This window comes from Gopherus flavomarginatus, chromosome 1, assembly GCF_025201925.1.
Source record: "Gopherus flavomarginatus isolate rGopFla2 chromosome 1, rGopFla2.mat.asm, whole genome shotgun sequence".
In the NCBI taxonomy this organism is placed as follows: Eukaryota; Metazoa; Chordata; order Testudines; family Testudinidae; genus Gopherus; species Gopherus flavomarginatus.
In genome coordinates this window covers 188,649,434-188,675,101 of record NC_066617.1, presented here as the reverse complement: position 1 = coordinate 188,675,101, position 25,668 = coordinate 188,649,434, and the positions used below count along the sequence as shown (strand labels likewise).

Below are 25,668 nucleotides of genomic sequence, written 5' to 3'. Positions count from 1 at the left end.
CGTCTTGCATAAAATATACCTTAATTAGGCCATATAAATATCATAACCATATTTCTATGAATAATATGGGGTGTAATGTCACAAGGTGCCCCCCATGTAAAGAGGCCATCCTGGTAAGGGACGAACATTCTGATTATGTCTATTGCCTCAGGGGAAAACCACATTCCCCAGAAGTGTGTTTTTGTTAGCAGCTAAAGCCGTGATCTCGAAAGGACACAGAGCTCAGGCTTCTAATGGAGGCAAATCTCCAGCCTCCTTCAAATCCACATCAGGATTCACCGAGAAGGTGGGAATCTTCACCAGAGCCCTCCATATCCAAAGGCAATGAACCTAAAGCCATGAGACACTCACATATGGCTTCAAAAAAGAGAGCTGTGAGTCCCCAGAGCAAGCCCTGAACCAGCTGGAAAAGATCTCCAGAACATTCAATATCATTAGTAAAGACAGCACTGAAACCATCCAAATGCAGTACCCAGAGCTCGCATGCTACTGTCCCAATGGAGCACGTTGATATACCTAAAGACCCAATGGGCACAGGCACAAAAGCAATGGTATTGACTGGCAGAGATGAGGATAAAGATCATGCTTTGAGGAAGGCCTCCCCACTATAGGAAACAACCTTGGTATCATCAACAATATGCCAAACAATGTTGGAGCATTTAGCCTGGCCTACAACACTGATCCTTCCAGTACCATCATCTCTGTACCAGCAGCCACCACTGGTACCAACCTCCATAGCACAAAAGGATTTTAGATCCTCAAAAGTACCTGATGTACTGGAGTCTTATTTTTACTTGGTACCAGGGCTCCGATACCCACTTTACCCTAAGCTTGAGAATCTCCACTGGCAGCATGCCATGCACCTTCTTGACAGTGGCCAATGCCTGGTGCTTCAGATAGAGTGAACAGAACAGATAATCATAATGAGATCCATCCCTTGTCTCCCATTCCCAGCATCCAACAAACTGAGGCTAGGGACACTTCAGAGCAAGGTTTTGCATCCCTGCCCATCCTGGATAATAGCCATTGATGGACATATCCTCCATTAACTTACCTAGTTCATTTTTTTTTAAATCCTGTTATTGTCTTGGCCTTCACAACATCCTCTGACACAAAGTTCCACAGGTTTACTATGTGTTATGTGAAGAAATACTTCCTTTTGTTTGTTTTAAACTTGCAGTGTATTAATTTCATTTGGTGATCCCTAGTTCTTGTGTTATGAGAAGGAGTAATTAACACTTATTTACTTTCTCCACCCTAGTCATATCCCCATTTAGTTGTCTCTTTTCCAAGCTGAAAGGTCACAATCTTATTAATTTCTCCTCATATGGAAGCTGCTCTATACATTTTCCATACAACCTTCTTATGAAAGGACACATAAGTTCATGCCGCCTCTCACCTGGCCCTAGCTTCTGCTAATATAAAATCTGACAGGATTTGGAGCACATAGTGTACTCTGGTAAGCATATCCCTAATAAGGAGGGGATTTGAATTTATTGGAGACAATGACCCAGCAAGGAGCCTGATCACTGGAGATTAGGCAGGACCAAAAACCTATTTTGGAGAGGCGAAAGGAAAGGACTGGGGAGCAGCTCAGGAATTTATTGGAAATTTGCAGAATGAAACTGAACTCTTGATGTTTAATCAACCTGAATCACTTAACCTTTGAGATTTGCCCTTTACTAACATTTGTACTTACTCCGCAGTAAAACAAAATTGAAGTTCTTTTGTGTTAAAGACTGGAAGATTAAATGAATGATGTGAGACTTTGAATGTTCTGCAGCTGGTTTTATTTCCAAGAGTTGCCTTGGAACAGGAATTGTGAGTAGTGCTAGCCTGCAATTGCTATTCAATTCAGTGGGAGTTGATAGATGTTTAGTGACTCTCAGGATTTGGTCCTAAATTCTTCCAGTTGAATGATCTTAATACTCTCTGTGTAATCTGTTTAGAGTGGTTAGGTACTGCAGTGATGGCAATATCATCCTAACACATTTCCTCATGACTATGTGCACAAGCCTACGAAAACCATTTCTTGTGGCCTCATGGAAATCAACCAAGCTGTTGCATTGTGACCTGCAATGAACAAGTGTTGCTTCTATGAACACAAGGTGAGTAATGAGATAAAAGAGCACTGTAATCTCTTTCAGGGGCTCTTAAGAACAAATATGTTTCCCTAATTATTTAACTGATTTATAGCTCACATCCTCTACCTGTAATTTAGTGTTTCAGCTTTGGGTTGTGTTATTTATAAAATGTCCTGTGTAAAAATGGAAGCAATTATCAGGCTACTGTACTGAATTAGTTATTGTTCTCTGAGTGCTTGGTCATGACGATTCCATTCTAGATGTGTCCACGCCCACAGAGATTTTTGCCTTGGTGTTATTCGTAGGGTTGGCAGTGGCGCCCTCTGGAATGCTGCATTCATGTGTTCGTATATTAGGTGCTGCCAGCACTATACCCTCTCCGTTCCTTCTTACTCACAGGATGGTTGGTCCAAGTGCCTTTCCTCTTGCCTCCCAAGTGGATGTAGGTTTTCTCTCTACTCATCACCATTGTTCTTTTGTATAGAGTTGTTTACACTAGTTAGTTAGTCAGTAGGTGTTAAGTACTGATAGTTAGCAAGTTAGCGTCCCAACAGGGCCCTTAGCCCTGGGATGTGGCATGGCCTGCTCCCTGGGTTAAGCCTTGTTCTGTCTGTGACAGGTTTATGCCTATTAGCAATTCCCCACAGCAGCTGCCTCAACTGCTTGGGAGAGTCGCACATCAAAGACAAGTGTCGCATCTGCAAAAACTTTTGTTCTAGAACTCAGAAAGGGTGCGATATTTGTTTAAGGGCCCTCCTAATAGAGGCTGCACTTTGCCAGTTCCCACTCCAACTCTACGCTCAGTACCTCAGCGTTGGTGAGAAATGCACCACTGGCACTGGGGCCTGCCTTGCACTGCTCCCCTTTGTTGGTGCCGAAGAAGCTCCTGAAGAAACAAGGCTCCCCAGCACCGAGCAAGGAAGCACAAGGAGCATTGGGCAAAGGACCCAGTTAGAGCCACTCTCCCATTCTGGAGCCCCAAAGGAGTCCCTCCATAGACGCTGACTCCGGGGGTGCTCCAGGGCTGGAGCACCCATGGAAAAAAATTGGTGGTGCTCAGCACCCACTGGCACCTCCCCGTCCAACCCCCCTGCTCCAGCTTACCTCTGCTGCTGCGTCCTGCTTCCCCTTCCTCCCAGTGCTTGCAACGCGAAACAGCTGATTTGTGGGGCTGGGAGGGAGGGGAGAGGAGTGGGAACATGGCGTGCTGGGGGAAGAGGTGGGGTCGGGATTTGGGGAAGGGATCCAATGGGGCAGGGAGGATGTGGAGTTAGGATGGGGACTTTTGGGATGGGGTTGCAATTGAGGCGGGGCCAGGGGCAGGGAAAGGATGGAGTCAGGGCGGGGCCAGGGGTGGTGGGGGCATGGGCACCCACTGGTGCCAGAGAAAGTTGGCACCTATGGGTGCCTCTCCTGCTGGACCCCTCAGCCTGTCCAGGGATCCTCCTCTGACTCCAGGGAGCAGTGGGGCACGCAGGCATTTGGCAGGACAATCGACCTCCTAGGCCCTCCTGGCGACCAGGGACCAAAGAGTCCTCCTGGTGCCACACACGGTATCAGACTCAGCTAAGGCTCCCTGCTCAAAGGGCAAGCCAGCTATCAGACACCCTCCCCCCCCTCCCCAGGGGGTATCCAAGGACCATCAGTCTCCAGAGTTGAGGCAGCAATCCTCATCTCCGCAGCCGAGATCACCAACTGCTTGACTCACGTCTCCCGCTAGATGGCCCAGGTCACCAGCACTGCACTCATTGTGCTGGCAGCAAGGTATCGGTCTCCATAGGCCCAGCACTGATCATTTTCCCTCCGGCCAACACCTCAGCACAGATCTCCCTTGGTGCACCTTTCGCCGGTTCAGGCAGATCCCATTCATGGTGCTGATCTCCCCACCTCCAGCACTGATGTTCAAAGAGGCAGCGGTCCCCCTGTTTGGATGCATCACTCTCCTATGGTTGTGGTCAGCCGCCAGACTCAAGCCTTCACGGCCCCACCCTGGTCACTGGAAAGGGACTCATCTGGGTTGGAGCTGGACTTCAGCACCTTGCCTCAATATCAGCAGCCCATAAGGGCACTCAAAACTGCCTCAACTCTCTTGGTGCTCTTCTCACGCCATCCCTCCCTCACCGCTCGCAAGAAACAACCCCCAGCACTGATGACACTGGCTCAGTGCGCAGAGCAGAATTGGAGATTGGGGTAGAGGAGCAGGTGCCCACCCCGAAATAATTCTCTCACCCAGGGGACAGTGCCCCAGAACCTCCCCCAGTGGTCTAATAGTCCTCGTTGCCAGACGAGGCAGTAGCGGGACCCTCACAGACTAGTTCACCGATGACTTTAAGGAGCCTCAAGCCTTACTTAGAAGGACACTGGCTGTCACATAAACTTTTCTCCCAAAAAGACCTCTTGGTCTCTTTATTTTTCAGCGTAGAATTGGTTTGCCCCTGCCTGTCCCTTTTGTTGGCCATAGATATGAGCAGCGACCCAGGGGTATAGAGGTATTCAAACCCTTTGGCAGGGAAAAAGTACTTCTTTTCAGCCCACTTGGAGGTGGGCAGAATGGAGGGCGGGGTTTGCCAGAGACCCTGGGTGATCTTTAGAACCCCTTTGTGTACCGGCAGCACGACCCATGAGGGGGCTGCTGCTGTAAGCACATTGAACAGAGAATCAGATTGCTCTGCCATTTCCTCCCCTTCTACACCCAAGTTCAAAGCCACCCTTCTAAGTAACACTTGAGGCTCCTTAAAGTCATCGGTGAACTGGCCTGTGAGATCTCCCTGGCCTCCATCATTCCCTCCCTGGACCCTGGAGACTGATATGCTGCCCTCAACTTGAAGGATGTTTATTTTCATATCTACCTCATCCCAGGGCACAGATGGTTCCTCTGTTTTTATGGTGGGTTGGCGTCATTTCCAGTTCATGGCACTGCCCTTTGGACTCTCATTGGCCCCATGGGTGTTCACAAAATGCATGGCACCAGTGGTTGCTTACCTGAGCCTTTGAGGTATACGGATTTATCTGTATCTCGATGATTGGGTCATCAAAGGCAGATCTCGGGATCCGTACAAAGGAGCCTCGATCTGGTATGTTCCACTTGCCACGACCTGGGCCTGTTAATAAACTAAAAGAAATTGACTGGTGCAATGGATGGAGTTCATAGGGGTGGCCCTCAACTCTATGTGAGCCAGAACCTACCTTCCAGAGGCCAGTATCCAAGCCATGTAGGACCTGATTTCTCATGGGGCCACCCACTCACCATTGCTGGCACCTGCCCAAGGTTGTAGGTCGCATGGCACATGTACTTATATGGTCCGTTATGCCCGGCTCCATCTTCGGCCACTGCAAGTGTGGTTGGCGTTGGTCTACATCCCTAATAGGCATAATCTAGATCAGGTAGTCAGGGTCCCAGATCACATACAGTCATCCCTAGAGTGGTGGTTGGGCCCGGATTGGTGTTGGCTGGTGTTCCCTTTGTGGCCCTGTCTGCTTTGCTGAGCCTGGTCTCCGATGCCTCGGTCCTGGGCTGGAGAGTCCACGTGGGCAAGCTCAGCATGCAAGGTCACTGCTCATGAGACAATCATTCCTTCCGCATAAATTTTGGAGAGCTAAAAAGCAGTTCGCTTAGCCTGCCAGGCTTTACTGCCCCCACCTGGAGGGCAAGGTGGTATAGTCCAATGATGGACAATACTGCCTTGATGTTTTACATCAACAAGCAGGGCAAAGCCAGGTTGTCAGTCTTTGCTGAGAAGCACTCCATCTCTGGGACTTCTGTGTGCAACATGCAATTCATCTGGTGGCTGCGCACCTTCCCGTGGCCAGGAATGTATCACCTCAGTAGGACCTTCTCTTCTCTCCATGAGTGGTCACTCCATCTGGAGGTGGTCAGTGTGATCTTCCAAAGGTGGAGAACTCTCCTGGTGGACTTATTCACATCATGCCAGAACAGGAAGTGCCACGTGCTCTCCTCGATTTGGCAGATAGACGGGCTCCCTGTCAGACGCCTTTTTGCTCCCATGGTGGGGGACTCTGATGTATGCCTTCCCACTGGTTTCACTAATCCACAAGGTTCTTACAAAGATCAAACAGGACAAGGCAAAGGTAACCTTATAGCCCTGTCTTGGCCTTGCCAGCGCTGGTTTGCTGTCAGACCTTTCGGTGGACCTTTCAGTTGCCATTCTACTGCAGCTGCCTCTCTGTCCTAGAACCACGGCAGACTTCTTTACTCAACTTGCCGGCACTGCACCTGACTGCCTATCTGTGACATGGTTGAATGCGGAAGAACAGGAGTGCTCGGTATGTGTCCAGAAGGTCATGTTGGGAAGCAGAAAGCCCTCCACCAAAGCAACCTACAAGGCCAAATGGAAAAGATTCACGTGCTTGACCTCAGACCAGGGTATCTGGCCAGAACAGGCCTCACTGCAGTCGATCCTGGACTACCTTCTGCATCTCAGGCTCCAGAGCCTGTCCCTGTCATCGATTATGGTCCACTTGGCCACTAATTTGGTCAACCAGCCTCCATTCCAGGCTAGGTCAATCTTTTCTCACAACATGATGGTCCAGTTTTTGAAAGGTTTGGAGTGAGTCTACCCTGACATCCGGGACCCATCACTCCCTGGGACCTGAATCTCATGCTGTTGTGGATCATGTGTCTCCCCTTCAAGCCTCTGGCTTACTGCTCCCTTCTCCTCCTTTCCTGGAAGGTTTCTTTCTTGGTTGCAATAACATCTGCCTGCAGGGTTTCTGAGATTAGGGTGCTTACCTCAGAGCCACCCTATACGGTGTTCTACAAGAACAATATCCAACTGCAGCTGCACCCAGCCTTCCTGCCCAAGATAGTTGCACAGTTTCATATGAGCCAGGACATATATTGTGACAAAGTTCCTCCTCTACCTTGGTGGGTCCTGCACTTATTGGCAGATTTGCTCACCTCAGTGATCTTCCCCACAGTCTCGGTCAACTTCTCCTGTGTCTGATCAGGAGTTGGGAGGTTTAGGGGGAACCCGGGCCCGCCCTCTACTCCGGGTTCCAGCCCAGGTCCCTGTGGATTGCAGCTGTCTGTAGTGCCTCTTGTAACAGCTGTGTGACAGCTACAACTCCCTGGGCTACTTCCCCATGGCTTCCTCCAAACACCTTCTTTATCCTCACCACAGGACCTTCCTCCTGGTGTCTGATAACGCTTGTACTCCTTAGTCCTCCAGCAGCACACCCTCTCACTCTCAGCTCCTTGCACCTTTTGCTCCCAGCTCCTCACATGCACTTCCTCTCCTCTGGCTCCCCCTCACCTGACTGGAGTGAGCCCAGGTGCCCTGACTATCCTGCCTTGATTGGCTGCAGGTGTTCTAATCAGTCTGTCTGCCTTAATTGGTTCTAGCAGGTTCCTGATTACTCTAGTGCAGCCCCTGCTCTGGTCACTCAGGGAACAGAAAACTAGTCATCCAGTGACCAGTATATTTGCTCTCTACCAGACTCCTGTACCCTACTGGTTTGGATCTGTCACAATATTTACTTGTCTTCATTCCAAAAGCTCATAAGTCAGAGGAGAAACAAAAATTGCAATCTCTGGATGTCAAGAGAGCACTAGCCTTCCACATCAAAAAGGCCAAAATGCTCAGTAAATTGATGCAGTTGTTCATTGTGGTGGCAGATAGGATGAAAGGTCGTCCAGTGTCTGCTCAGAGAATTTCATCTTGGGTCACTGCCTGCATCCACTGCTGTTTATGATCTGGCAAAGGCGCCTTCACCAGCTGTTGTAACTGCCCACTTAAGTAGGGCGCTCGGTAAGCATCCAAGTGCCAATTGAAGATATCTGCAGGGCTGCTAGCTGGTCATCTATCCACATGTTTAAGTCTCATTATGCACTTACCCAGCAGGCCTGAGATTATGCTGGCTTCCGAATAACAGTGTTGCAAGCCGCACATCTGTGAACTCTGAGCCTGCCTCCATAGATACTGCTTGTTAGTCATGTAGAATAGAATCGACATGAACAAGCACTTGAAGAAGAAAAATAGTTACCTACATTTTGTAACTGTTCTTCGAGATGTGTTACTCATGTCATTTCTATTACCTGCCCTCCTCCCCTCTGTTGGAGTTGCTGGCAAGAAGAAACTGAGAGGGTGTAGGGCTAGTGGCACCTAATATACTGACACATGAGTTGCAGCACTCCAAAGGGCACCAATACCAACTTTATGGAAACCGCTAAGGCAAAATTTTCCGACGACACTGCACATGAGCGTGCACGCACCTAGAATGGAATGGACATGAGCAACGCATCTCAAAGAACAACAGTTACAAAAAATAGGTAACCATTTTTTCTTAATGCTCCTGTTCCATCAGTTACTTTGCTGCTAGAGTTGAGTTTACAGTTCATTTAGGGCCAAATCGTCACATGCAGCATCCAGCCCGAGTATCTAAGCTTGGGCAGATGTGAAGGGAGTGGCACATTTTCCTTCCCTCACAGGGTCTAAAGCCATTCTGTGGAGGCTGCTTGAAAGAAGTAGACCTCTGGGCCCTAGCTGAGGTTGTGGGGTGGGAGGGAAAAGGGGAAGGAGCTTCTGATTCTGGACCCTCCCCATTTGTAAGCAATTCCCATTCTGTCCTCACACATGCCTTTTGCCCGCGATAAACTTTCTTGGGGTGGAGCTCTGTGCCATACAGGGGATGCATACCCCTTGTAACCTCCACAGCTCTGTCTTCATTATGAGCTGCGGTTGATTGATTCCCAGTTTGCTAGACATATTCACGCTAGATCTCATCGAGCTAGTGTCCAAAAATAATAGTGTACCTGTGGGAGCACTGGCAGTGGTGAGCAGTGACACAGGCTAGCAATGCTGAACACAAACCCTCTTGAACTCCATGGATATGTGCTGTGGGTAGCTAGCCCACGTAACTGCTGCCTGCACTGCTGTGGCTACACTACTGTTTTTAGCACATTACCTCAGTGAGATGTAGACATATACATGAGTGGGGATTCACACCCCTAGCTCATAGTGTAGACGTAGCCTCCCTTGCACAGTCAGACTGTCAACTGTACAGAAGCAAAAGCAGCATTAGTCCCTTGACTGGAAGTGAAAAATGCCAGGATATATTGCTAAGCACAGTGCGCTAGCCTAACAGCCTTGTGAACAATGTGTCCTTTACTGAGCTGGGCATATCTAATGTGTATATTCTGGCATAACTTTTATTCTATAGGTGAGCATGTAACTAGAAAGACAAGTAATATGTGCAATAGAAAAACTCTTACCACATTTTTCCCCAAATTAATCTAGGAAATTTCCCTGACTATAAATTTTCCCCTTGTCTTATCATTTGAAGAATGATGGAATAGCATATGAACATAGATAATTTAGAGTGAAGGTTCACACTTCCTAAGTGTGAATCAACCTGTTATGCAAAATCTGACACTTTTGATTAGCCCAGAGATGCCAATGTAAGACTAGTGATATTTTATTAATCATTGTGTGTTCAAATTTTTCTTATTATAAAGTGCTACAAGAAAACTTGCAAAAAAACATTGGGTGTGAAATAACACTTGTGCAGATGAGTCTCAGGTGCATAACAGGACATCCTGATTAGTTTGTGCTATTTTATTTTTAAAGCAGTTTCCAAAGTAGATTCATGTTCCAAGTCCAAAAATCTTCCTACAGAAATACAGTTTAAACAGCAGTATAATGTATGCTATGCATTAGTTATTTTGCTGAATGAAGAACTGGTAAAGGAGCCTATAACTAATTATAATAATTATGAAATGTGTTAAACAGCCTTAGGCTAACATTTTCAAAAGCATTGACTCATTTTGGAGGCTGAGTTTTTGGTTGTCAAACTTGAGACATGCAAGGGTCTGATTTTAATAATTGCTGAATCCTGCAACTGCAACTGAAGTCAGTAGCAGTTACAAGATACTCAGAGCTAGAACTGGTCAAGAATCTTTGTGAAGAAACTTTGGTTTGGTTTGAAAATGCCAACGAAATTCACTGAAACTAAAATTTTTTGAAGAAAAGTATTGGTTTCAATGAAACTTCTATCAGGAAGGTTTCTAAGGTCCAGGATGGAACTTTTTGGTCAGTGAGAGAGAGATGAAAAAAGCTAGTAACTTGGTGATTGATTACAGTCACATGGGATGAAGGAGACCCAGTTTCAAGTCCATTCTCTGAATCAGGTAGATCAGTGGCCTCCCATATCCCATGTGAGCGCCCTAACCACTGGACTATTGGCTGTTCTGGGTGGGTAATGTTTCTCTCTGTCTTTTCTCTCCTCTTCTCACCCTAATGCTTCTGTCACCCCTTCCCCCCCCAAAAAAAAGCAAAAGTTCTTAGTTTTGTTCCAATGCAGAATGACAATAAATATCAAAACTACAATGCATTGGTGACCTCCCAGAAAACACCATCCTAGCCACCATGGATGTAGAGGCTCTCTACACAAACATCTCCCACACAGATGGAATACAAGCTGTCAGGAACAGTGTCCCTGATGATGCCACAGCATAATTGGCTGCTGAGCTCTGTGCCTTTATCCTCACACACAACTATTTCAAAGTTGATGACAATATATATCTCCAGATCAGTGGCACCACTATGTGCACCCGCATGGCCCCACAATATGCCAATATTTTTATGGCTGACCTGGAACAACACTTCCTCAGCTCTCATCCATTCATGCCCCTTCTCTACCTACGCTACATTGATGACATCATCATCTGGACCCACGGGAAGGAGACTCTGGGAAAATTCCACAATTTCAACAGCTTCCACCCCACCATCAACCTCAGCCTGGACCAATCTACACGGGAGGTCCACTTCCTAGACACCACGGTGCATATAAGTGATGGTCCCATTAACACCACCCTATACCGAAAACCTACCGACCGCTATGCCTACCTTCATGTCTCCAGCTTCCATCCTGGGTACATCACATGATCCATTGTCTACAGTCAAGCACTGAGGTACAACCACATCTGCTCTAACCCCTCAGACAGAGACCAACACCTACAAAATCTCTACCAAGCATTCTCAAAACTACAATACGTACACGAGGAAATAAGGAAACAGATCAACAGAGCCAGACATGTACCCAGAAGCCTCCTACTGCAAGACAAAGCCAAGAAAGAAACCAACAGGACTCCACTGGCCATCACATACAGTCCCCAGCTAAAACCCCTCCAACGCATCATCAGGGATCTACAACCCATCCTGGACAATGATCCCACACTTTCACAGACCATGGATGGCAGGCCAGTCCTTGCCCACAGACAACCTGCCAACCTGAAACATATTCTCACCAGTAACTGCACACCGCATCATAGTAACTCTAGCTCAGGAACCAATCCATGCAACAAACCTTGATGCCAACTCTGCCCACATATCTACACCAGTGACACTATCACAGGACCTAACCAGATCAGCCACACCATCACCGGTTCATTCACCTGCACATCCACCAATGTAATATATGCCATCATATGCCAGCAATGCCCCTCTGCTATGTACATCAGCCAAACTGGACAGTCTCTACAGAAAAGGATAAATGGACACAAATCAGATATTAGGAATGGCAATATACAAAAACCTGTAGGAGAACACTTCAACCTCCCTGGCCACACTATAGCAGACCTTAAGGTGGCCATCCTGCAGCTAAAAAACTTCAGGACCAGACTTTAAAGAGAAACTGCTGAGCTTCAGTTCATCTGCAAATTAGACACCATCAGCTCAGGATTAAACAAAGACTGTGAATGGCTTGCCAACTACAACACCCAGTTTCTCCTCCCTTGGCTTTCGCACCTCAACTGCTAGAACAGGGCCTCATCCTCCCTGATTGAGCTAATGTCATTATCTCTAGCTTGCTTGCATATATATTCCTGCCACCCTGGAAATTTCCACTGCATGCATCTGACGAAGTGGATATTCACCCATGAAAGCTCATGCTCATGCTCCAAAACATCTGTTAGTCTATAAGGTGCCACAGGATTCTTTGCAGCTTTTACAGATCCAGACTAACACGGCTACCCCTCTGATACTTCATAGCCCACCATAGTTTAGTGAGGGAGATAGCAGGTAGGTGGTTGAGGCAGGAGGGAGGAAAGTGGATACATGGGCGTGAAAGGATCAGATTATGGATAGGGAAAAGAATGGCCCCATGCATGTTTGCATAGAAGTCAACAACCTAAATATGAACAAAAACTGTTTCGGTTTTCTTGATGATCTCTTGTCTTCTCTCTGACTTTTTTTTTTCTGTCCCATCTTGTGATATCAATGTGCCCTAGAATAGCAGAATATATAACTATAGAGTTGGCACTGCAATTTGTGTTTCCAGGTTTTCAATACCTTTTCCCCTGTTTCCTTTATAGTAATCTTGATGTAAACGGACTCTATTAGGCACCGTAATGAATCTTTGGCTGGTGATTAATAGGACAAGAGTGCCTGATAAAATCTTGTTCATTCAGGTAGAAACGCTAGCATTTATTTTCAACCCATCATGTCTTACTGACAGGGATTCTATTTTTACTTCAGATGTATCAGCATGGGATTTAGAGTCTTGGCTTCAGATTAGATTTCTGATTTAAAAGTCTACCAAAATTTAATACATTGTCAAGATAGAACTATGGGCTAGATTTTGCTTTTAGTCCAGTGTAGGAGACAGTGCATTGGTGAACCAAGCCCGGAGCAGCACAGGGAAGGAAGTGTGTCTCTAAGATGCATTATTGTCTCCTCATGCTTTCACTTGGATATTCTAGCTCCAGAGAGGTGGTTATTTGTTGCTGGAATGTTCCCATTCCTCACCAGCTCACCTCTGCTGGTGGATGCTTCAGGCACGGAGGAGGATATGTAGAGTGTATGGCATTTTGTCTTGTCATAGTCAATTTAGCTGTAGCCTTGTGACCAGGGACCATGTCTTTACTTACTATGTGAAGAATCATGCACAGTTATGGTGTTCTGTACATACGGTAAATAATAATTACATAACCTATACATATCCCCATATAGGGCTACAGTATGTCCTGGACTATGCAGCCACCCAGAGACCTATGGGGCAGAAAGACTCTCCCTTATTCCCCTGCATGTCCTCCACAGACCCACTACTGCTTCATCCCTCACAGAATCTCTGAAATCTGCTGAAGCAGGGAGAGTAGCAGATCTGTGGAGGCCATGCAGGGGCTTAAAGAAAGGTATGGCCTTCCTTAGCCATAGGCAGAACAGGCAGCCGCCTAGGGCACCACTAGGTCTGCGGGCACCGCTCTGCTGGGAACCGGGACAGATGGGAAGCAATGGAGCATGTAAGAGCAGGGCTGCTGGGTCCTAGAGGGAGCCGAATACAACACAGTCTGAGGGAGGGGATTGGCTGCTGGGAAGGGGTAGTAGAATAATAATAATAGGAGATTAGTATATCTCCTAGAACTGAAATGGACCTTGAAAGGTCATCAAATCCAGCCCCCTGCCTTCACTAGCAGGACTAAGTACTGATTTTTGCCCCAGATCCCTAAGTGGCCCCCTCAAGGATTAAACTCACAACCCTGGGTTTAGCAGGCCAATGCTCAGACCACTGAGCTATCCCTCCACACCTGTGAGTGGGATTCTTTCCCCTGGTGTGAGGCGAGGCAGGCTTAGCGGCTCTGGCAGTATCCTTTGTTGTCCCCCATAACGTCCATTCTTCTCCTCCCTGCCCCACGGAGCACCCCCCCCATTTCTCCCCCCCACCACGGAGCACCCCTCTCTCCCTCATCCCCTCCATCAAGGCTGGGTTGGGTAAGGTGCTGGTTCTGGGAGGGGAGGCTGGCTGACTGCCTGCTGAGGAATTAAAGTGAAAGTAACTCACTTCCTCAGCAGGCAGCCAGGATTGGAATGGTCGCACAGGGCTGGGCTGGGGATAGCCTGATAGCATGTGTGAAAAATCAGGACAGGGGGTTGGGGTAGGGTGAGCAGATGTCCCACTTTTATAGGGACAGTCACAATTTTTGGGTCTTTTTCTTATATAGGCTCCTATTCGCCCCCCCACCCCCCATCCTGATTTTGCACACTTGCTGTCTGGTCACCCTAGGTGGGGGTAATTGGTGCCTATATAAGACAAAGCCCCAAATATCGGGGCTGGCCCTATAAAATCAGAACATTTGGATCTGGTCACCCTAGCTAGGGAGCGCGTCTCTCCCCTGGGCTGACAGTACGCCATCTCATCCGGGGGTGGGGAGCTGCACAGGCCATGATGACCTGCTGTGGCTCCATTGGTGCTCTGTCCCTTGAGATCAGATGCTGTGCTAACTTCACCATGGTCCGTTGGGCTGGCAGTGGTGCCCACTGGCATGTGATTGGACCTGAAGGTTTGCTGCTGCTGTTACCACTCTGCACCCCAAGAGCTGGATTTTGGGGTCCTGCAGTTTTCTACCTATCTCCTCCTCTACTGCAGTTGTTGGACCAGCAGGCTGGGGGGTGAGCCAAGCATGAAAGCAGTACTGTGTTGCCATTTAGATTGTCATTTAACAAATTTATTTGCCAAAAATACTTGCTAACAATCCTGAATTCAATTTCAATATATTTTTTTAAAAAATCAATATCTTAGCCAAAAACAGAAAATTAAGTTGTTGACAATTATTTGTGACAAGTTTGGTATGGGGAAGGGAGTGGGCCAGTTTTCATCAGAGAAACAAAAAATGTTGACTGACTTTCCTATAGCTCTGTTACTGCTAAATAGAGCCCTTCAACAACTGTAATATGCTCATCTCCTTACTAATGTATAGAGCAGGGGTCGGCAACCTACGGCACATGTGCCAAAGGTGGCACGCGAGCTGATTTTTGATGGCACTCAGTGGCAGGCTGAGCGGCTCAGCCCGCCGCTGCTCTGGGGTTCTGGCTGCTGCCCCATTGCCACCTGGGGTCCTGGCCGCCGGCCTCATTCAGCACCTGCTGCTGGCGTGGGGACCCCCAAGGAACCCCAGGCTGGCAGCAGGCTGAGCCGGCCAGTGGCTGAGACCCCGGCTGAGCCACTCAACCTGCCGTCGGCCTGGGGTTCCATTCACTCAGCTGGCAGCAGGCTGAGTAGGACTAAATTCAACGAAATAGGAAAACAAGAGCAACTAATGACAAAGTGCAAGACCCTAGAGCAGTGGTCCCCAAACTTTTTCGTCTGGCAGGCGACAGACGAAGGACCGTGATGGCGGACGAGCATTTCCCGAAATGCTGCCAAAATTCGGCGGCATTTCAATGGCGACACTTCTGGATGACACTGCTTGTCGGCGGCAAGCGGTGTCATCCAGAGGCGTCGGCACCGAAATGCCACCGAATTTCAGCAGCATTTTGGCAGATGCTCGTCCTCCGGCCAGTACGCGGGCACTGCGTTGGGGACCCCTGACCTAGAGAGCCTCCTGAAGCACGGTGATCATTTTGATTTAAATGGACTTGAACTGTACGAAGAACTGAGTTGTTGCCACATGCAAAATAGATGATGGACATTGTACAGTTTATTCATACCAGCAAACTTGTTGACATATATTCTAATGTGTACATTGCCACTCATATTCTACTGACAATCCCTGTAACAGTAGCAACAGGAGAACGGAGTTTCTCAAAACTAAAGCTCATTAAAAACTATCTCCGCTCTATAATGAGTCAGGAACACTTGACTGGTCTTGCTATTCTTGCAATTGAACAAGACATCACTTTGTCTTTGTCATACAATGACATTATTACTGATTTTGCAGCCAAAAAAGCCAGAAAGATTGCTTTTAATTAAAAACTAATCCTTGTTTCAATACCTCTTCATATAAATTTCCAATAAAATGTTGACAAATTTAAAAAACTATATTATTTGCATCATTCTGTCAAATCAGAATTTTTTCTATAGTGCTACTTCTTTAGTACTAGTCCATCAGCATTACAGTGTGCTTAATTAAGTTTAACTGGTTTTAATAACTTGCATGTGGCAAGTTTTCCAATAGTGTAAGCTTATGTTTGTGATGCTAAGAGCAAGACAGGCACAAGGGCACCAGTTTAATAATCCCGCCTAGGGCACCATAAATTCTAAGGATGGCCCTGAAGAAAGGTCTTATTATCCCTTAGGTCTCTGAATGGCTTTGCAGTTCAGGACATAATCTAGCACTACATATGTATATAGGTGTATGTAATTTATTATTGTTCATTTATTACATGCTAATTATTATTAAATATGTGTATATAGCACTATAACTGTTAATGATTCTTTACATAATAAAGACATGGTACCTGCCCCCGAAAGCTAATAAGTTAAATTGACTGACAAAACAGAATGCTGCAGGAAATGGGATAAGGCAGAAGGAAATAATCTCCATGGTTGGTAGAGCACTTAAGTCAATACTGATGGTTTTTAGCAATTTAAAAAAAATTGTATGTAAAGAGTATATTTGGATATATAATTTATTATTTCCAATTCCGTTAATCAGTGCATATAATTGAGTGGGATTATTCTTGAAATCTATGTATCTGCATAAAACCACTACCAATTTAGTTTGAAGATTATAATTGTGCTATGTTGTCAAGCAATATGCAATGCATTTATTTTTCAACTAACTTTTAACTTGTTCTCATTAAATACAAAAAAAGTCTTAAACAGATATACCATCTTTCCTCCTGAAGGTTCCCAAAATACTTCAGTGGGTCTTGGATTGGTTCCCTAATCTCTGAAGTCAGGGAAAAGACTCCCATTGACTTCACTGGGTTTTGGATCAGGTTTTATGAGCAATATCCTTTTTCTCAGATTTTGCCCAAAGTTTCTACAAGATTTTATCATTTGTGGGGCCCAGCTGGTCCCAAGTATCTCTCTCTGGGCCCCAGAAAATTTACAGATTTTGAATTTTTATAATCTGTCGTGCTCTGGAATTTCTTTGTCTGAGCCCCATATTTGAAAGGGGCTGTTCTCCCAGAAAGTGGGAAATATTTGTCACAGTTTGTGTGACATTAATATGGATTTTCATTATGGATTGATTCAAATAGATGTATTCAAAGCCTGTGTTGGGTACAACTTCCCAGTTGTGCCTTATGTCTTTTTCTTTATTCTTCAAAGGGTACATTTTACGTTGTGATGCACTGGTGGTAATAAACTTTTTAAAATAAAAATAAAAACATTTGTTTGTGACCATAGCTGCATTGCAAAAAACTAATTTAAGCATTGTCAGGCAGGTCAACTGCCATTGATAAATCAACACCAAAAGCAGTAATAAAATAAGAGTGCATAACATGAACAGTGCAATACAGTGAAGCCAGTGTAAACAAACACATTCCCTATTTTTGCATGTCCCCTGTCCAACACGCACTACGTTTTTTTTGTTTGTTTTTGGTCTTCTAACTCAGCTGTGGAATACCATTTTTAAATTGAGTGGTGTAGAAGGAAAACACACACATGATTTTCCTTAAAAATTGTATGGATTTCCAGCCTACCACATATAGAGCTGATCTGTGGAAATGATGGTTTTCAGTAATTATGTGAACCCTAGAAATACTGAATTTAGATATGCTAATAATGCCATTAATCGTCTCTCTGTATATATGTAAATCTGAAGCCCAGATGTTGCGTCATTTGCAAATCTTGCAGTTATGCAAAGGGGCAGCAGACTGTAAAATGGGTAAAATCACTTGGCTACATTACCATGGCAACACATTGACCTTCATTCAATTAGTTACGACTGAAGATCCAGCTATTAATTATAATGGTCAAAAATGGATGTAGTCTGAATCTCCCTTTACCTTCTTAATATGGACACTTCTCACTCATTGTTAGTCTTTGACTGCAAGAGGCAAGGATCGAAACCTGAAACATTGAAAGTGATAGTGCTTAAACAGTGATGGAGGATTGGGGAGGGGAGATAGTCAAGTAATCTCATTTATCAGCTGTATTCAAGATACTTTTTAACTTGTAGTCTAAAGCACTTTGTCAGGCAAGCTTCAAAGTGAATATTCATTATTGCTCATTTTAGCTATTGAACTCTCTAGATTAAGTGTGTCAGCAATTATCTCTCACTTTAGAAAGCCACTGTAAATTAGGGCCAACTAATCTCCATGGGACCCTTGAAACACATAAATGTCTCACTTTGCCAGAGTTCTACATTTTGCGGCAACAAAGTTATTTTCTTGGCAGGGTATCAAAGAAAAGTTGTCTGTTAATTACAGAAGACACTTACATTTTGACAGAAGAACAATCCTAATACAATAAACTCCAGAAGTATAGTAAATAGAGGCATATCAAGATTTTATTAAATTAGGTTAAAGGTCAACTGTCTCACTAGAATTTCTTTTGATTATGCTAATAATTGTAATGTTTGACACTGTGACATACTAAAATTCTGTTGATTATTTAAAATTTCCTGACTCAGCATTGCTAATTAATGATTAGAAAAGACGAAGGAATTTCATTCAGCACGTTTTTTTATTCAGGCAAAACAGATTGAAAAAGCATATTCAGTATTTGTCTAATCTATGTTGATTGACATTTCAGAGATATCTGTTTATAATTAATTCATGACTGAAGAGGGAGAGTGAACAGGACTGTCTGGTGGAGAGAAGGGAGTTTGGAAGTTTTCTGACAGGACTCAATATTGAGTGGTAGCCAGCTTTAAAGCCCATTGAAAAAAATGGCAGTATTGCAACTGACTTCAATAATACAGCTGTTATGGTGGCCGGTGCCCGCACAGGTGTATCAAGGTGAGGAAAGTACAAATTTGTATCTACGGTTGGTTTAATGCAACAATTTAGTGCACAGATCAGTGTGGTAAAAAATCTTCATTTACATGAGTCCTTTTCAAGTGGCAAAATTATAGGTCGGTTGAGCCAATTAAACTTTTAAACATCCAATCACCATCATGTATTTAATTTATGCAACATATTTTAGAGAGAAGCCATTTTAAAAAAATTACCTTACAGATGTGAAGGTTTTATATTGATATTATTTTAATATCCTTTCACCTCTAAACCATGCTTTCATATCAAGTTAAATTTTATAATAACCTTTAGAGCAGTGGTTCCCAAACTTGTTCCCCCTCTTGTGCAGGGAAAGCCAGGTGGCGGGCTGGGCTGGTTTGTTTACCTGCCACGTGCACAGGTTCGGCTGATCGTGGCCTCTGTTGGAAGTTCAGATGTCTGAGATGTCCCTGTAAAGCAGAGTGCAGTTGAGGAGATTTAAGGTACAAAATAATGGCCAGGTCCTGCAACTGTTACGTGAATAATGCTTTTATATTACTTGCTGCTGCTTCTTCCTCTTATCCCATCATCGGGGTTGGGTAATCGTACAAGCATCCCCCATCATCACCTGTCTGAGGTGGCACCTTCTTACCATCTTCTTTGACGGAATCTATCCATTGATTCTTTGGTTTTCCTCAGGGTTTCTTTCCTACCACCCTCTGCTGCTGTGCTATCTTCACTAGGTCCTCTTCATTCATGCTCAGTATGTGTCTGAACCAGGAAAGTCATGCTTCCTGGCTTTTGTCAGCCACATCACAGACTTTGACTTCCATATTAATGCTTTCATTTCAAAATCTGTCCCCTCATAAAAACATAATGTGAAAACATAAGAATGGCCATACTGGGTCAGACCAAAGGTCCATCCAGCCCAGTATCCTGTTTGCCAACAGTGGCCAATGCCAGGTGCCCCAGAGGAAGTGAACCTAACAGGTGGTGATCAAGTGATCTCTCTCCTGCCATCCATCTCCACCCTCTGACACCATTCCTTACCCATCCTTGCCAATAGCCATTAATGGACTTAACCTCCATGAATTTATCTAGTTCTCTTTTAAACCCTGTTATTGTCCTAGCCTTCACAACCTCCTCAGGCAAGGAGTTCCACAGGTTGACTGTGTGCTGTATGAAGAACTTCCTTTTATTTGTTTTAAATCTGCTGCCCATTTAATTTCATTTGGTGGCCCTTAGTTCTTATATTAGGAGAACAAGTAAATAACTTTTCCTTATTCACTTTCTCCACACCACTCATGATTTTATATACCTCTATCATATCCCCCCTTAGTCTCCTCTTTTCCAGGCTGAAGAATCCTAGTCTCTTTAATCTTTCCTCATATGGGACCCTCTCCAAACCCCTAATCATTTTAGTTGCCCTTTTCTGAACCTTTTCTAGTGCCAGTATATCTTTTCTGAGGTGAGGAGACCACATATGTACGCAGTATTCAAGATGTGGGCGTACCATGGATTTATATAAGGGCAATAAGATATTCTCCATGTTATTCTCTATCCCTTTTTTAATGATTTCTAAAATCCTGTTTGCTTTTTGACTGCTGCTACACACTGCATGGACATCTTCAGAGAACTATCCAGGGATGACTCCAGGATCTCTTTCCCAATTAGCTGTAGCTAAATTAGCCTCCATCATATTGTATGTATAGTTGGGGTTATTTATTCCAATGTGCATTACTTTACATTTATCCACAATAAATTTCATTTGCCATTTTGTTGCCCAATCACTTAGTTTTGTGACTTTCTCCAGATCACAATAAACACAATAAAAACAGCTCATGTAACTGTTCTTATTGTGTCAAGGCGTCTCATCTCAAACACCTGTAGGCATTGAACCTGCCATTTCTTTACTGCCCATGCTTCTATGCCATACACTGATTGTGGGGGGCAGCATTGTTCTATGCGGTTGCGCTTTCAGTCTCAGTGGCATACACATGTAATACGCAACACTTGAGTGTTATTCCACACTCCCCAGTCTGCACTGTATCTCATGTTCAAGCTCATTGTGACATTGCACCCCATACGTTTTATGGAAATATGCTTGAGTGTGAATATGATGTAACTGGAATATGCTTTATGAAAAAGGTCTCTTGTAAGGTATCATAACAAAGGTTCTAAACTACTGAATATATTCCTCCTAATTGTATGCATGTATCATTCTTGAATCTGAAGCTAGAAATATGAAGTATAACTCTGAGGTCCTATTGTAATTATGTAAATTGTGGGCCATTAATGGTGGTTTAGAATCTTGATGGCTCCCATTGCCTAGGACAATTGGTTGTAAATGGTTTATTTACCTGCACGCCTTCCTGTTTACATGTGGGCCAACCCAGGAAGAATGGAGACTAGTGGTCTTACAGTGAAATGTGACCATGTCACATGATACTGGAATCCATCTTAATCCTTGTACTTTTCCATTGATGAGGTGGGGGTGGGGACAAGTATAGACAAAAGATTCCTGCTTTGTGCTAAAGCTATAAAAGGGGTTGGAGCAGGACAAAAGGGGCAGAGAGTCATGAGTAAACCCCTGCTTACCACCTAAAATGTCTGATGGATCTAACAAAGACTGTACCAGGGAAAAGGATTGGGCCAGGCTAAGAAGGAGTCTACTCTGTGAAAGAAGCATATTGAAACATCTTTGAGAGTGAGATATTACCAGTAATCAGTTTCTTAATGTATTAGGCTTAGACTTTCATACTTTATTTTGCTCTGTGGCTTACTTTGTTCTGTCTCTTATTACTTGAAACCACTTAAATCCTACTTTTTATACTTAATAAAATCACTTTTGTGTATTACTAAACCAAGAGTAAGTGATTAATACAGGGGGGACCAAACAGCTGTGCATATCTCTCCATCAATGCTATAGAGGGCGGACAATTCATGAATTTATCCAGTATAAGCTGTATATAGAGTAAAACAGATGTATTTGGCATTTGGATCCCACTGGGAACTGGATGTCTGGGTGCTGGAGACACGTAATCTGCTGAGCTGTTTTCAGTTAAGTCTGCAGCTTTGGGGGCGTGGACCAGACTCTGGGTCTGTGTTGAAGCAAGCTAGCATGTCTGGCTCAACAAGACAGGGTTCTGGAAGTCCCAATCTGGCAGCGAAAATGGGTTCAGAGGTAATTTCAGCACATAAGGTGACAGTCCCAAGGGGGTCTCTGTGACTGAACCCATTACACTCGTCACTGTCTGTAACCCAGCTCCCTAGGTACTTAGGTGCCACAAGCCTGGGAGGAGGGAGAAGTGAAGCAGCCACGGCATGCTCAGGGAGGAGGGGAAGGGGTGAGCTGGGGTAGGGAGTTCCCCTGCATGCCACCCTCCCACCCTTACTTGCTGCAGGCGGCCCTCCCCGCGCTTCCCTGCCCCAGCTCCCTCCACCTAAATGCCGGCAGCGACTGGGGTGGCCGAAGATCCGGCCGCCACGGTCACTGTCGAAGAAAATGGTGCCCCCCAAATCCCAGTGCCCTAGGCAACTGCCTAGGTCGCCTAAATGGTTGCACTGGCCCTGGATAGAGACATTGTAAGGCCTGGGTCCAAAGCATGTCACCCATAGGGGCCCCCAGCTGGGCTGAAGACATTTTCTTCTGTGGGTACATTGGACTATATACATTTTGTTGGACTTATTATCATGGAAGGGAGAGAACTCAATTAGTGACCTGGGGGAAGGGTCAAGTCACTCCCTACAGAAAGGTGGATTGCCACAGTGTTGGAGTGATTGCTGGATGTATGAGAAACACTGGTGATGAAGTAGAGCTGGGATTTGGTGACCTAACCACTAGGGGCTACTACCAATAAGCTTAGTCTCCATCACACATGTATATCCAACACTTCTATAGTGTAGCTCCGTCCCTTTCTAGTGCCTGAACAACATACCATTTTATAAGTGAATTTCTGATTTCAAATCCCCACTTCTGACAACAGGTGTCCAATTACAATTAGATGCTCAGGTGAGGATTTGAGCTGCAGTGGAACTGAGTCTTGAGATGAGTTTCCCTAAGCAAAGGAATTATGTAACCCACACTTACACAAACAGCATACAAGCATTTCCCCCCTTGGCTTTTAGAACCAAATATGTTTACATCAAGGGTATGATAAGGGCTAGATTGTACCATTTGCACAGAACACTAGGTAGGGAGCAGGGCACAACCACTGTCCCCATGGGGAGCACTAAGAGTGAGCTTCAAGAGGTACAGTATTTCCTATTGCACATTTGGTATGTTTACACTGGAAAATAAAAAAGGTTTGTTCTTAACTTGGGTTAAAACAGCAGTGAAGACATGCCAACTCATCTTTTAACTGAATTAGCATCTTGAGTTCAACTCCATACTCTACTATATGCTTTAATTTGAGTTGCTAACTTGAGTTAAAAGCCAAGTAACTTATAGCTAACCCCGGTTAAGAACACACCTTTTTGAAATGTAGACATATCCATAGTGGATGGACACTCTACGGTGGCTATAAAGATAGTGTAGCTCTCTCCCCATGGTGCACAGGCTGCTCTCTGTTAGCTGCTACAGAAGGTGTGGGAAGGCAAGAATTAAGCAGTTTCTGGTCCCATATTGTGATTGGCCCTTATATGGACAGTGCAAGAGAGGATATAGGGATCTTCTTGCCTGTAAACACACAATGGTAGATCACAGTCTAGCCCTTACATATTCTGTAATTTACAGTGATTTTTAGAAGAATTTTTGCATATGTGCAGCCTGTCTGTAAATAGAATCAGACCTGCATACATAGAAATGTTAAAGTACAATCTCTTCCTAAATAATGCAGTATATTATACTATGATGCTGCATACACACACACTGGTCCTTTTTCTATATAAATTAGTTATGATATAAACCTAAATTATAGCTAAAATGGGACTAAAAGTCCAACCTTGTTAGGAAAGGTTGTCTCACAATGACCCAAATGTCTGACCTGATATTGCTCTCATTGCTAGTAGTCACCCCACAAGCATTATCAAAGAAATTTAAAGTGCTAATTCATAGTGACATAATTAGAACATTAATAAACTTGGCTAACTGGGCACTGCAAGTCATTGTGCTTATGCAGTAAAGTAAGAAGAGTATTAAAGCTCTAAAACTTTAAGAAGCAATAAATTGCAGGTTCATTTTGAGGTGCATTACAAGCGCATGGAAAATGCGCTTTTTTTTTTTTTAAGTTGCTACTATGTTATGATACCAGGTTTTCTGAAGCTTTGACATTGAAGAATTCTAAAGAGAATCTTAAATACAACACAGGGAATAAAACTGTGCTTGGCATACCTAACAGCTCCCTGCTAGATCAAACTGCCACACATATTACTCTGAACATCAGTAGACATAGCTTAGTCCCATCAATAGTTTGCGGACCTGTGCTGTGATAACACTTCCATCTTCTGAGTACGCAGTATGTGACATTTTGCAAATACATTTAACAGGGAAAACCTGACACTATCCTGCTTGTTGGTGCATGGTGGACAGTGCCAAGAGTATTGATTGGGCAGCAGACTCTCTTCTACTGAGTGATTGCCATCGTTGACATCAGTGGTCTTTGAACTGCACGGTATTTCAGTCTACTGAGATCAATCAAGTCTCAGCAATACAAACACGGACCAATAAAATGGAACAATAAAAAGGCTTTTGAGATTGCCTTGGCCCAAGCACATCTCCACAAAAAGGAGAAATTCTGCTTCAGGCTCACTGAGTAGGAATTTTGTTGTCTTCTTTCTAGAGTAGCATTTCATTGTATGAGATAACAAAAGTTTTGAGAGCAGGTAGCATAATAATTTCTCTAACCATCGTTTACCTCAGGTCAGGCCTAAAGGCCAAAGTTCAAATTACAAATATTTTTGGTCATGCAGAATAAATGTGTTAATTTCTTGAGCAGCACCTAAGGCTGAGTGAACTAACCATCCTAAATAATATTTCATTACAAATTTAGGTCCCATTTTGATTTGCAAATCATTTGGAGGCTGATTCCAATTTTCTCTGCATTTATTAATTATTCCTATCATTAGTAATCACCAAAAAGTTTAGATTAATGGTATTGAGATTGCAATTTGATTGCCAGTTCTTCACATAAGCTATCCACTAGCTATCACTTGGGCTATGTAGTTGTTGATCTAAGCTGCAGTCTGCTCCCTGATTTGATGATTGAAACACTTACTAGTCATTAGCATGAAGTCTTAAGTAGTAACTAGTAATGTACTGGTGTGAGTATGCAGATGAATAATTATAATGATTTGTGCTAGAATTCAAAACGGTGGCTGTCTGAATTTTCACAAACAATGAATAGTATGAACCCAAACTCAGAACTTTTGTTCAAAAATATTTCTTGCCTATTTGTTCATGATTTGATGAGCTCCAACAGTTTGTTTTATATATGCAATATACATATTTAACTCATGAAAAGTGCTTGTCTTCTAATTCAGCTGCAATTAGCACTTTACATGCAACTTTATCTGTGTCTTCTCTTCCAAAATCAAGTCTTCCATATCAGACTCTTACTGGGCACAGCCCTTCCTCTTGGAGTCTGTATTCTTGATTATCTTTAGCCTTTCTCTTGAGTCCAGTGTCCAGCCCTCCTAGGCCTTAATCAATCCGTTCTAGTCCCCTGTCGATGGGGTGGCTGTTTCATCTCCCATGTTAGCAGCATAGCATGAACCCACACTCGCCTTCCAACACACATTCTAATCCAGACAACCTAAACAACTGGGTTGTCTGCCTTACCTGTAATCCTACACTGTCTTTCCTTTCCAGGACTGCCTCATATATATTCAGCCTAGCCCTAGACCTCCACACTGGCCTATTAATGGCTATTCTCCCAATCTTTAATGGAGCATTCATTCCTAGGCCTGCTTTCCCTGGAGCCTCTCTCCTGAATACCCACAAGCTGCCATCCTATATCCAAGACAGC

At 44.4% G+C, this 25,668-nt stretch overlaps 1 protein-coding gene across 21 annotated transcripts in view; it reads left to right on the top strand.

The window, feature by feature from the left end:
- The window catches only part of ROBO2 (roundabout guidance receptor 2), a 1,593,247-nt gene that overhangs the window by 590,513 nt on the left and 977,066 nt on the right, over positions 1 to 25,668 (top strand). The gene's annotated exons all lie outside the window — the stretch shown is intronic.